Source organism: Triturus cristatus, chromosome 1_2, assembly GCF_964204655.1.
Source record: "Triturus cristatus chromosome 1_2, aTriCri1.1, whole genome shotgun sequence".
NCBI lineage: Eukaryota > Metazoa > Chordata > Amphibia > Caudata > Salamandridae > Triturus > Triturus cristatus.
Genome location: NC_140580.1, coordinates 638,528,514 through 638,539,108, shown reverse-complemented (window position 1 = coordinate 638,539,108; position 10,595 = coordinate 638,528,514). Strand labels below are relative to the sequence as shown.

Genomic DNA, 10,595 nt, shown 5'->3' with positions numbered 1-10,595 from the left:
CATCTTTGGTTGCTCCATGTTCATTGGGTGGCAATACTGGTAGACATCTACCAGAGCTCCTTCCTCTACTTCATTGATTGTAATAGGAAAGATGAATGGATGTTCCTGAGAACACCATCTTCAACATTCAGAACCCACAAAGCTTATGGACTTCAGTATCCCTGTTGCAATGCAATGTTTGTATGGGAAGTTGCATGGACTATGGGAAGTTGCAAGGACCATACAAAATTCTATTGGAATTGGATAAACCTTACACAATTCTGTCGCAATGTAATGTGTGTATGAGAAGTTGAATGGGCTTTTTATAAAATTCCATTTGAATAGGATGAACCTTACACAATTCTGTTGCATTGTAATGTATGTATGAGAAGTTGGGTAGAAATACACAAATCCAAGTTGTGATTCACACAACTCCAGATAGATGTCAGAATCTAAGGACCTTGTCATGAGGTGGGCCATCTAACTAGTGCAGATCACAGTTTTACCACACATGCCATGAACTAAAGCACTGGTCTTAAAATGCTTAACTGATATTTATCCAGACTTTCCCCATTCTCACTTACTGAAGGTATTTATTGATAAAATAAAGGGGGTGGTAGGGTGATGGTGTTTCTCATAAGAGAATGCAACTACAGTTTCACCAAACTCTCAATAAGGCACGCAGACTTCTCTGGGGGGTGGCACTAAATTATATGCCTCAAAGTGTTATTGTTCCTCTGGCCCAGGTCTCTTCTTCAGGACTACTATGACCTTGGTGGAACCAGAGATTTCTGCCATCCATGCTAGTTCACTGGCTCAGCTATCACACGACTCTGAGTTAATCACTTTTATTACCTTTAGCACCCAAGTTTCACATACTACTCAATGAATTATCAGATTATTTATGAGAGACCACGACAGACAAAACAACTTTTAATAATTTAATATTTTACTGCAGTCTTATTCAAATGTCATTATTCTGTGTACATCCTTTTACATAATGGAATGTGAAGGCTTGTAGTGCAGTCAGAATCAATTTTCATTTCGATGTTGAATCACAGGGAACGGAAGGTGGACGGATAACATGGGAGCTGGGGCTTGTATTCTCAGGTCAGCACTTCCTGCCACCTTTTACTGACTGCTGGTCCTGGCAAACAGGAGCACATGGGGCTGTTGAAGAAGAAAGTGAACATTAATGAGTGATTTTTATAACATATCATGTGCATAAATTTGGTTTCAGAGCAATAAATAGAATAAAAAGATTTTCTGACGCATCTATATGAGTGGGGAGAGGGTATTTTTCTCTTCAAAGGAAAATGATAAATGGAGAATATTTGGCTAAGGTGTTCTGCAGAACACTAAGGCTCATGGACCTGTGCTGTTATAGAAGGCAGCTAACCCCAGCCTCATCCACAAAATGCTGTGCAAAAATGGTGCTCCCGTTATAGCTTGTGTATCATCTTTCAACATGGATTGCGAGACCACTAAAATAACAATTTGAGGTTCCAAATTATAATGTTTAAAGTGCAATAGGATTACCATAGTCAAACATGGCATCCCCATATATTCATGTGTGTACTTTTGTGGATATTGAATATTAGATAGTTCCTTCTGCATTTTTCATGAGGCTTTATGAATCATTGAGCCAGTACTGACAATATCACCTACGGCTGCTCATCTTCTAAGTTACATTGTACTATTAAAAGGTGGTGACCAAAAACAGGATATTTGAGAGGTGTGTGTATTTCAGGTCAAAACTTTCAAATCAGTCATGTTGCTGATCCACAAAATAAACCCAGCTCGTAGACCATCCTTGTGTAGCATATCTCAACAGCAGCATCTGATGAATTATCAAAGGCACCAAAACCCTGCAAAAGGTGAGCCAGGCAAGAGGTTTCAATGTAATTTGATAACCTTCTATCATAGTTCTGCCAACCAAAGACTTCTCCCTACTGGAGCTTTTTATCCTTATGGTGTCTTCTTACCCTCTCTGGCTCACATGCTTTGAACTTTGAGTCTGTTTTACTGAATGCAGTCTCTTGGTTCAAACCTCTGGGCTCATTCATCCAGGCTGAACATGTGTACTCACAGGTCAGCTTAGATTAGCCTGCTTACCCTGTCAGCATTGGTCAGCACTGACTAGTTACTGGCAGGGGAAATCACAGTTGTTAAGGCACACAAATCTACCTTGATTGCCTACCTATCATGGGTCTTCAGAGATCCAGGACTGACAGCAGACTAACGCCCACCAGAGTTCTAGTTTTGGGACCCAATGTCCTGTTGCTCTGATGTCAGAGCAGTGAAGAACCAGTTTTCAAAACTATTGTTTGTGATAATGGCTGTAAATTAGAGCCACACACAATACATCAAAATGGAGAGTGGAAACTGATTAAGTATCAGAATACCCATGGGCCAAAGTTAGAGTCATTTAAAAAAAATGTGTGATGTGGACAAATTATTCACAAAAGGCTTTTGCCAAATATAAGATGTGTGTAACAATGTTTTAATGATATTTTTTCCAAAGTGATTCTACCTCCATCTATAGGGACAAGGCTCTGAATTAGAGCAAATAGGGGAATTAAGACTCAGAATCACACATTTTTTATGCAAAGGAGACCAGCATCCAAATGTGCTCCGCCACATTGCATAAGAGGGAAAACACAGGGCAGTGCCATATCTATAGAGATCAGTCTGCTGCTTGTGTCATCTCCTGTGCTGGGCTCAAATGAGGCTGCCTTGATCGATGCACAGCTTCGCACAGGTGCAGAGGTGAGTGTGCACTGTCCAGCAAAGGATCTGTTATGAAGACAAATATTTCCTGTACAAATTCCTATACCTAGACGAGGGACATCTTAAGGATTTTGGGGGTCCAGGGCCAAACATATTTTGGGTGGCCTGTTCTGAACAACTTTGAATTTACAATCAAATTTCAGCTTTTTCGAGTCGTCTTTTGATAGGTCACTGACAGTGTATATTCTGAATGTGTTTCCATTTAATATTCAGGGATAGTGATGTGGATTTTCAATCCTGTAATAGCAGCAGCTCACTAATAATATTGCAAATAATATCAGTGACCTCTCCCATTTTTCATACACGAGGACCTGTTTTGCTCTAAAAGAAAAATTTTGTAGGAAACATCAACACATCATTTCTCTGAAAAATGTCTATGATGGACTCCGACAGATCACCCACATTGGAAATAAATTAAAGGAAAATGGTATTTAAAAGAATTTGTTAAATAATTATTCAAGGTCATCAGGGCAAGACTAACTGCAGAACAGAGCTATCTCTATCAGGGGGCTCCTGAAAGATGGGGACCCTGGGACAGCGCCCTTTTTGCCCATGCTTTAAAATGACTCTGTCATCGACAAACTCAGACAGTACTCACACAATGGATGCGTGGTGTGCACTGCAGCACACATGCAATGCGCCTCTTTTGAGCAATGGACACATTTTTCCATATTTGCACTTGCGTGAAGTAGATATTAATTTTTACAAAATGCCCATTCTGGTTATTTCAGTAGACTGACCTTTGCATCAAAACCTATGAGTGCTTATGTTGATCTGACCCAGTAACATCTACTTGACACAAAACCACACAAAGTAGATGTTTGCCCAATAAAAAGTGCACCTTTCCAGCACAAAACACCTTTTCTAAGGGATAGAAAGCTGTAGTCACAGCTTTGCGTCATGCTAGAGCTTGCCTTAAGTCTCAATAAACCTGAGGCTTGATGTGCTTGGCTGACCTTTTTCAAAAGCAAGACGCCATGCGCTGAAGTTGTTAAGTGTAGTCCATTGTAATACTGGAAAGAGCCAGACAGGATCAGCCACCAAAGTCCATCCTGTACGACAGAACTGTGACACCTACATCTGCTCTTTTAGGGAAGAACTAGAGCTGAAGGATCCCACTAAGAAATCCTGCCTACGCTCATGGCCATTCCATACTGTGGAGTGAGGTCAAGAATAATCCATAAGAACTCTTAAGGCAGAACCTGGACCTACGTGTTGTGAAAAAGGCGCACACTCTGAAGCGACAGCTTGGTGCTGGAACAAGCCTCCACAACCAGCCATCAGTCGCTTCACAGGAAGAGGCTCTTTCAATGCATTCCTGCACTGATGGATCACACAGGAAGTGATTGCACTTTTCCAACCACAACAGTCCCTTTACTGCAAGGGTGTGGGCCACATGTGGGTAGCTTTTATTTCTCACTGGAAGACAATTCTACTTACTTCTACGGTGCTCCAGATCTACAGTAGTGTCGCTAAAACAACAGATACTGCCTTAGTCGTGTTTGACAGCGTCCATCTTAGAACCTCAGCATGCCTTTGGAATTGGTCTTACCACCATCTTATGCTTTTGGAAACTGAAAAGAGATCTTTAAAAAAAATAGAACCACCCTATAAAAATAACAAACATTATGAAAGTAGACACCTTTTGCTAAATAACGATGCTTTTAATTCAATATAGGAATTACGTCTCTTACCTGGCTCACACTGGGGCTCACACTGAGGCTTACACTGAGGCTCACATTGAGGGACTGGGTCCTGGCACAGCACCACTGGGGCACATGCTGAAAAGGAAGACAAGGGTGCATATTACCAACTCATACATAGCATACGGTAGAGTGCACATCTGATCTATATAGACACACCTAGAAGTCTTACATTAGATAGAGGCTACTGTCACACAGGGGCCTGCTTTACAAGCCCATTCTTGGTTGTATACATCAAGATAGAAGTCCATAATATCGACCTACAAAAATATCGCATCTGCTATATCACTATTATATAGTTACTATTTTGATCTCTTCATTAACTTACTTTGAGATGTAATGCTTCAACTCCACTGACTCAGGGTTAACAAACGTTTTGAGTTCAAGGCCCTTTGTTCTATGTTTCGAGTTCAGCATGGCTTGGCACCCTCATACATTCAAAGCCTTGTCAAGCCTTACCTATCCTGCCGCCAATTGAGATTGGCCAGCCTATCTCTTTTTTCAGTTCCTAGAGTACTGCTGACCCGTATGGGAGGTCGCTCGTTCTCTTACCTTGGACCTAAATCATGGAATTCTCTTCCTGTAGAACTTAGGATCTGTCAGTCTCTCTTAGCCTTCCGTAAAAAGCTAAAGACCTTCCTTTATAGTCAGGTTTAACTCCCTCCTCCAATCCTCCCACAACCTCACTCATCCTGCTCAGCGCCGGGAAACCCTGTTAGGTGGCTGTGCGCTTTATAAATCTTGAAAATAAATAAATAAATGTAGTGGATGTGATATTGTTGTCATGTGATATAAAGCATGTGATATAGAACTAGTATACCCTCTACTGGCACACACTGAATAAAGACTATTAGTGGTTTGGAAAACAATTGACTAAAGATGGCCAAGTGAGCAAAAGTCATTTTATTCAAGATAAGGAGCTAAAAAAGGGGTAATTTTTCAAAATAATAATAACTCGAAGATGAGTTCGACCGCAGTCTGCAGAGTGATTTACATAGATTTTTTCAGGCATAGGATTGGTCACTTGTATGTATGGCTGATTCATGCCTGAACAGAAAAAGAGGTGAAGAAAATATCAAAGGGTTTGAAGGCAGGAGTGACTTTGATAGAAATGTTTCAAAAAAGTTATTATTAAAATAACTCAAATGCCGTGTTGAAATGGTCAAAGAAACGCATGGACACATAATTATTGGTGAAAACAAGAGTATTTCGGCTATTACTGTCAGTTCAATGCACTTAAGCACATATATGCACAGTTTACACCTGCACAGACATCGACTGTTTATGAAACAACCAAATTCTATTCCACTGCATGTTTAATTCATGCAATTCTTTGTCAGCACTGACACTTTGGTATTTACATATTTTATGTCTGAATGGGAGTGGGACATGATATTCGCAAAACTAGTATGAACAGATTTTCTGTTGTCATCAACTGTGGAACAGGTTCCAACCGGAAGCGCTACTGCTGAAAGAGTCAATGTTGTAGAGGCCCGGAAGGTCTCCTGATAATCACAGTATTGCTGTTATTGCTGGTTTTGATGGCAGATTGTGGCTGGGCTACACCAAGTAGGACAATATAGGACATTTTTACTGAATATAAACCTCCATTGTGAAGCAGTTGGTGGCCCCATCGTTTCCAGGTCCAGATCCTAGTTCCAGTGTATCTTTCACTCATCTCGTAGGCAGATATTTCAGAAATTAAAATTGTCAAAATGATTTTGATCTATAGGTTGTGAGCTTGAAGGACAGTAATGGTACCAAACTGGGAAATATGCGAGGCTCCTAAAAGACTAGTGTGGCTGAAAAGCATGAACAATTGGGAAAATGTCAATCACTTGTTAGGTGAACCTGCCATATTATGGACTCTGTTCCAGTCTTAAAGGACTTAAAGAGGAGGTGCGGTTTCAGAAATTCCCCTGATTTCAGTATTGCCCAATATGCTTTGGCAGGTGAACAGTAAACCTACAACCCTAATGTTTTTACTGTGACACGGAAAGGCATTTTGCGTAGTATCACATTGACCATGGCTTTGAACACAAATCCTTGGCTTTGCCTTGATTACAACTAGTTCCCTGTAGGCTGGCTATTAGATCATCTGGTAACTTGGGGGCATATTATCAAGCCAGGCGATAAATTTATCGCTGCTTTAGCGGCAGAAAAACTGCCGCTAAAACGGTGATAATGGGCTTGATAATATGCTCTATGGAATTCCAATTGAAGCCCATGTTAGATGTCCTTCACATCTAACATGGGCTTCTATTGGAATTCCATAAAGCTAATTATCAAGCCCATTATCGCTGTTTTAGTGGCAGTTTTCTGCCGCTAAACCGGCGATAATTTTATCGCCTGGCTTGATAATATGCCCCTAGGTTTTTGATTCTGGCACAGTTTTAAAAAGATCAAACACAAACTTCACTAGTCTTACTGAACACACCAGAGTCTCCTCTATTTTTACTGTCAAGCTTCTTAATGCTAATTTTGATCCCTGTAGATTAACCTTGTGATTATCACAATGAAATAAATAAGCACGCTGCCTACAGATCTTGCCATTTTAATGATATGTGAGTATCAAATAGCATCAAAAAAGTTGATTGGTATGTGAGAGTACAATCACTTCCTCTAGCTTTCTGCAACATTTTGCAAAAATTTAGTTTTGGTTGGGAAAATTGAGATTTTAATAATGACACACTGTAAAATAAACAACAGAAGTAAGTGTACAGGAATGTTATTGAATTCAACATGATGATAGGGGAGCTGGAAACCCGAACACTTTGACACAAAGTTAAAAAAGAGCTCAAGTAGAGGGATTGCCATGTGTAATCATAAATTAAAGAGAGAGTTGAATGGTGAGACTGGAGTGAGGATATTAACATTGATTTTTAAAGATGAATATCGTTGCATTTTGAATTGATATACAATATGGTCTTTGATCCCTTGCATCAAGCATTGATAATAAAGAACCAGAAAAAAGAGACAGCTGGGGAAATGTACAAGAAAATGTCGGAGCGCGGTGTAATGCCAAATTTGACAACGCTGCGCTCCAACATTTTCAAAATACAGAATGTGCCGTATTTACAAAAATATGGCGCACCCTTGTGTTTCCCCTAGTACTGGCTCTAAAAAAGCTGCTTAGTGCCAGAGCAGGCACCCTTGCGTCATGTTGCTAGGTCCGCCTGCACTGCAGGGGTGATTGTTTACATGCAAGAAGGGACATCTTCCAGCACATAAACAATGTTTAAAGGTAATTTGCTGTTTCTATGCAGCACACATAGAAAGAGCGAAGTACTAGGAGACAGTAATAATTTCTCCTTGTATCGGCACCATAAGACCAGGTTTTACATGCCCTTAGATTTTGGTGCTGCCCCATCCTTGTAAATATGGGGCAGCGTCAAAAAGCAATGGGTGTTGCAGTGGAACACCCACTGCTACACACATTGCCCACAGCTTTGCCACAGAAGACAGCTTAACAGAACCCTTTGGCTTGGGCGCTTAGTCCATTCCTCTTTCCACATCAGCTTAACTGGAAACTTTTCAAAGTATGAAAGACATGGGTAATGCCCAGCTAATCACAATTCCACCTGAATTGTAATTTTGGAAGACCTAAAACATTGCCCTCATCCTTAATCAATCTCCTGTAACTTTTTTAAAAGTATGTTATCCTCTGATTTTAAAACGTTTGTTGCGCATTGTGAGTGAACAGTTGGAAGAAAGGGTTGTAAGCACTCAAGAGCGGTGATTGCATGATAAATTGATTTTACAATTATAGCATGATCCTAGTAAAGCTACTAAACGGAAACATGACGGTAAAAACGACCACCAGTGACTTCAAGTCTGCAAGTCCTGCACAGATTTTACCTAAGGTTTTGCAATTGTTACAGTAAAAATTTTACGACCTTGCCATTTGTTTGTATTTTTACAAGCAGGCCCCATCTCATGTTTCATCTCACATTTAATCACCATTTTTATGCAATCTCAAGTGGATCACATAGGATGGCAACTAGCAAACTGAGTTCATCGCAGAAAATAGAGGATCACAAAATTTACAAAGTTAGGTTGGCCAGATTGTGCTTGCCTGGAGCTAGATCATGTTCGCATCTTCCTCCCATTTAATCTACCCTTTTATATCTTTTGTCTAAGTAAGAAATAACTACTTACGGTCTTGGCATTTCTCCACGACTTTAACATCTTGGCACTGTGTCTTCTGAGTTTCCCTGCATCCTCCCTTGGCAGACATGGTCGTTTCTTGCACTGGCGTCAAACTCAGCCACAAGGGAAAATATTGGAAGAGTCACTTTGAGCTGTGCCCAGCCTAATCGAAGATGAGACTTATATACACAGGTAAGCTGCCCCTTCTGCCTGTTGAGCAAAATTATCAGTCATATTTTCACACCCATAATTTTTAGCATATCTCCTGAGGAAGATCATGATTAATTGGTTTGTTTTCTTGCATGAGGGCAGAGTGTTGGGCTTTCTAATCTCGCAAGATATTTCACAATTATGCCGCACTGCTCTTATTTTTTGAGGTGTGTCATTTAAGGTTTGCTGATGAATCATTACTAGTATATGTTAATTATTTGGATACATACCATTGGGCAAAAGACTATTCAGAATTTGCATACCAAGCACATCTAGGAGAGTGTTACTTATTTGACCTCTAATCTCATTACTCTTTCCTTACTTCCTCTTTGAGTGTGAAATTCCTTTAGTTTAACACAACTGGCACACTAACCTTTGAAGCCCGTGGAATGCATTGTTTAGCTATGTGAGAAGAACTGTAGATGACTTTCTGACCTGTCAGTTGGCTGTGGTATTTCCCCTGAACTAAAATTATTTCTCCACTTAGCTATGTGGCAATATTTTCCAGTGAGTGATTGGGCAGTAGTCTCCTCTCAGATTGTTGTTCTTTCCCACTTTAATGCACTCTTCCTAATGGTTTTCCTAGTCCCAATGGGCTCCCCGTGTAGTGATCCTCAAACTACGAGGAAAAATCAAAACCCTCTGCTTCCCTGTGCTCAGCCTTTATGCCACAGGGGTGTGAATCCTAAATCAACAGTCATTCTATCTTCAACACTTTCATCTTTGTTCACCAAGCTGGCCCAAGTCACCCTGTTCTGAGATGGCATCTCCTAACTCTACACATAAAGATAGCCTCAAGATCCAGGATGGGACCCACTTCTGGGCAATAAATAGAGCTTGAAAAAAAAAATCTTCTTCTATTGGGAGCATGCTTCCTGGCTATGTTGGTATTAGAGATTAGCAGTATGTGTTTAGTCCATGGAGAGGATAGCAAGAATAATGGTTAATGTCCTTACCCGACACAATCCACCTTCCAACTCTTAGTCCTCATTAGGACTGGCACCCACCCAACCTTACTTTTATAATTGCAGGAGGAGATCACCAGAGAAGCCCTTTGTATTCACCAGACACACCCTCCATTACTAGGGGAAAGAGGAACCCAATGTTTCTAGGGCCTGCCACCAAATCCATCACCGGTAGTAGGGAACTTCTGAACCATGCCTTTACCATCATATGGCATGCCCTCCACCAGTGGTGGCAGGCATCTGCAAAGGAGAAAGGTCATGGATCAGGCCTCTCTCCCCACAATTCCATCCACATCTACAGTCCGAGGCAGGAGGTTCTCGAACAGTTTTGTAGCCAAATGCTTCTCTATGGGTTAATGCCCCCTGAAAAAGTATACAAAATGACAGAATTATAACCTGCACACCTTGACTAAATAAATCTTTCTACTTATACTTTTTTATATACTCAACATTAAATCTTATGGTGTGCCCTTGTTATCCTGACCAGCTCCTATCAGGCACAAATAATTAAGGGTGGGCGTAATGTGCGCAAGGGACCTACGCAGAGAGGCACGGAGATGGAACCAATCTCTGCACTCTCCGCATAGTTCCGTTACGCACATCTGGCCTCCCGCCTGCCTCCCGCCCTCAGTATTTAATACATTAAAAAAACAATTTTTAAATAACCTTACCTTATCGGCGGCGTCCCCGGGCTTCCATCCTTCTCCAGTGCGTCTCCCGCGCATGCGCATTCCTGCGCAGTTCCCAGAAGAAGACGCCCTGGAGAAGGATGGAAGCCCGGGGATGCCGCCGATAAGGT

General features: G+C 41.0%; 1 long non-coding RNA gene across 1 annotated transcript; it reads right to left on the bottom strand.

The window, feature by feature from the left end:
• Positions 1 to 907: 907 nt before the first annotated feature.
• Positions 908 to 8,788, bottom strand: LOC146867752 (uncharacterized). Its single transcript, XR_014962165.1, has 3 exons — positions 8,631 to 8,788; positions 4,464 to 4,550; positions 908 to 1,149 (listed from the first exon to the last, which is right to left on the bottom strand). It is a non-coding gene; the product is annotated as an uncharacterized LOC146867752 (long non-coding RNA).
• Positions 8,789 to 10,595: the final 1,807 nt, after the last annotated feature.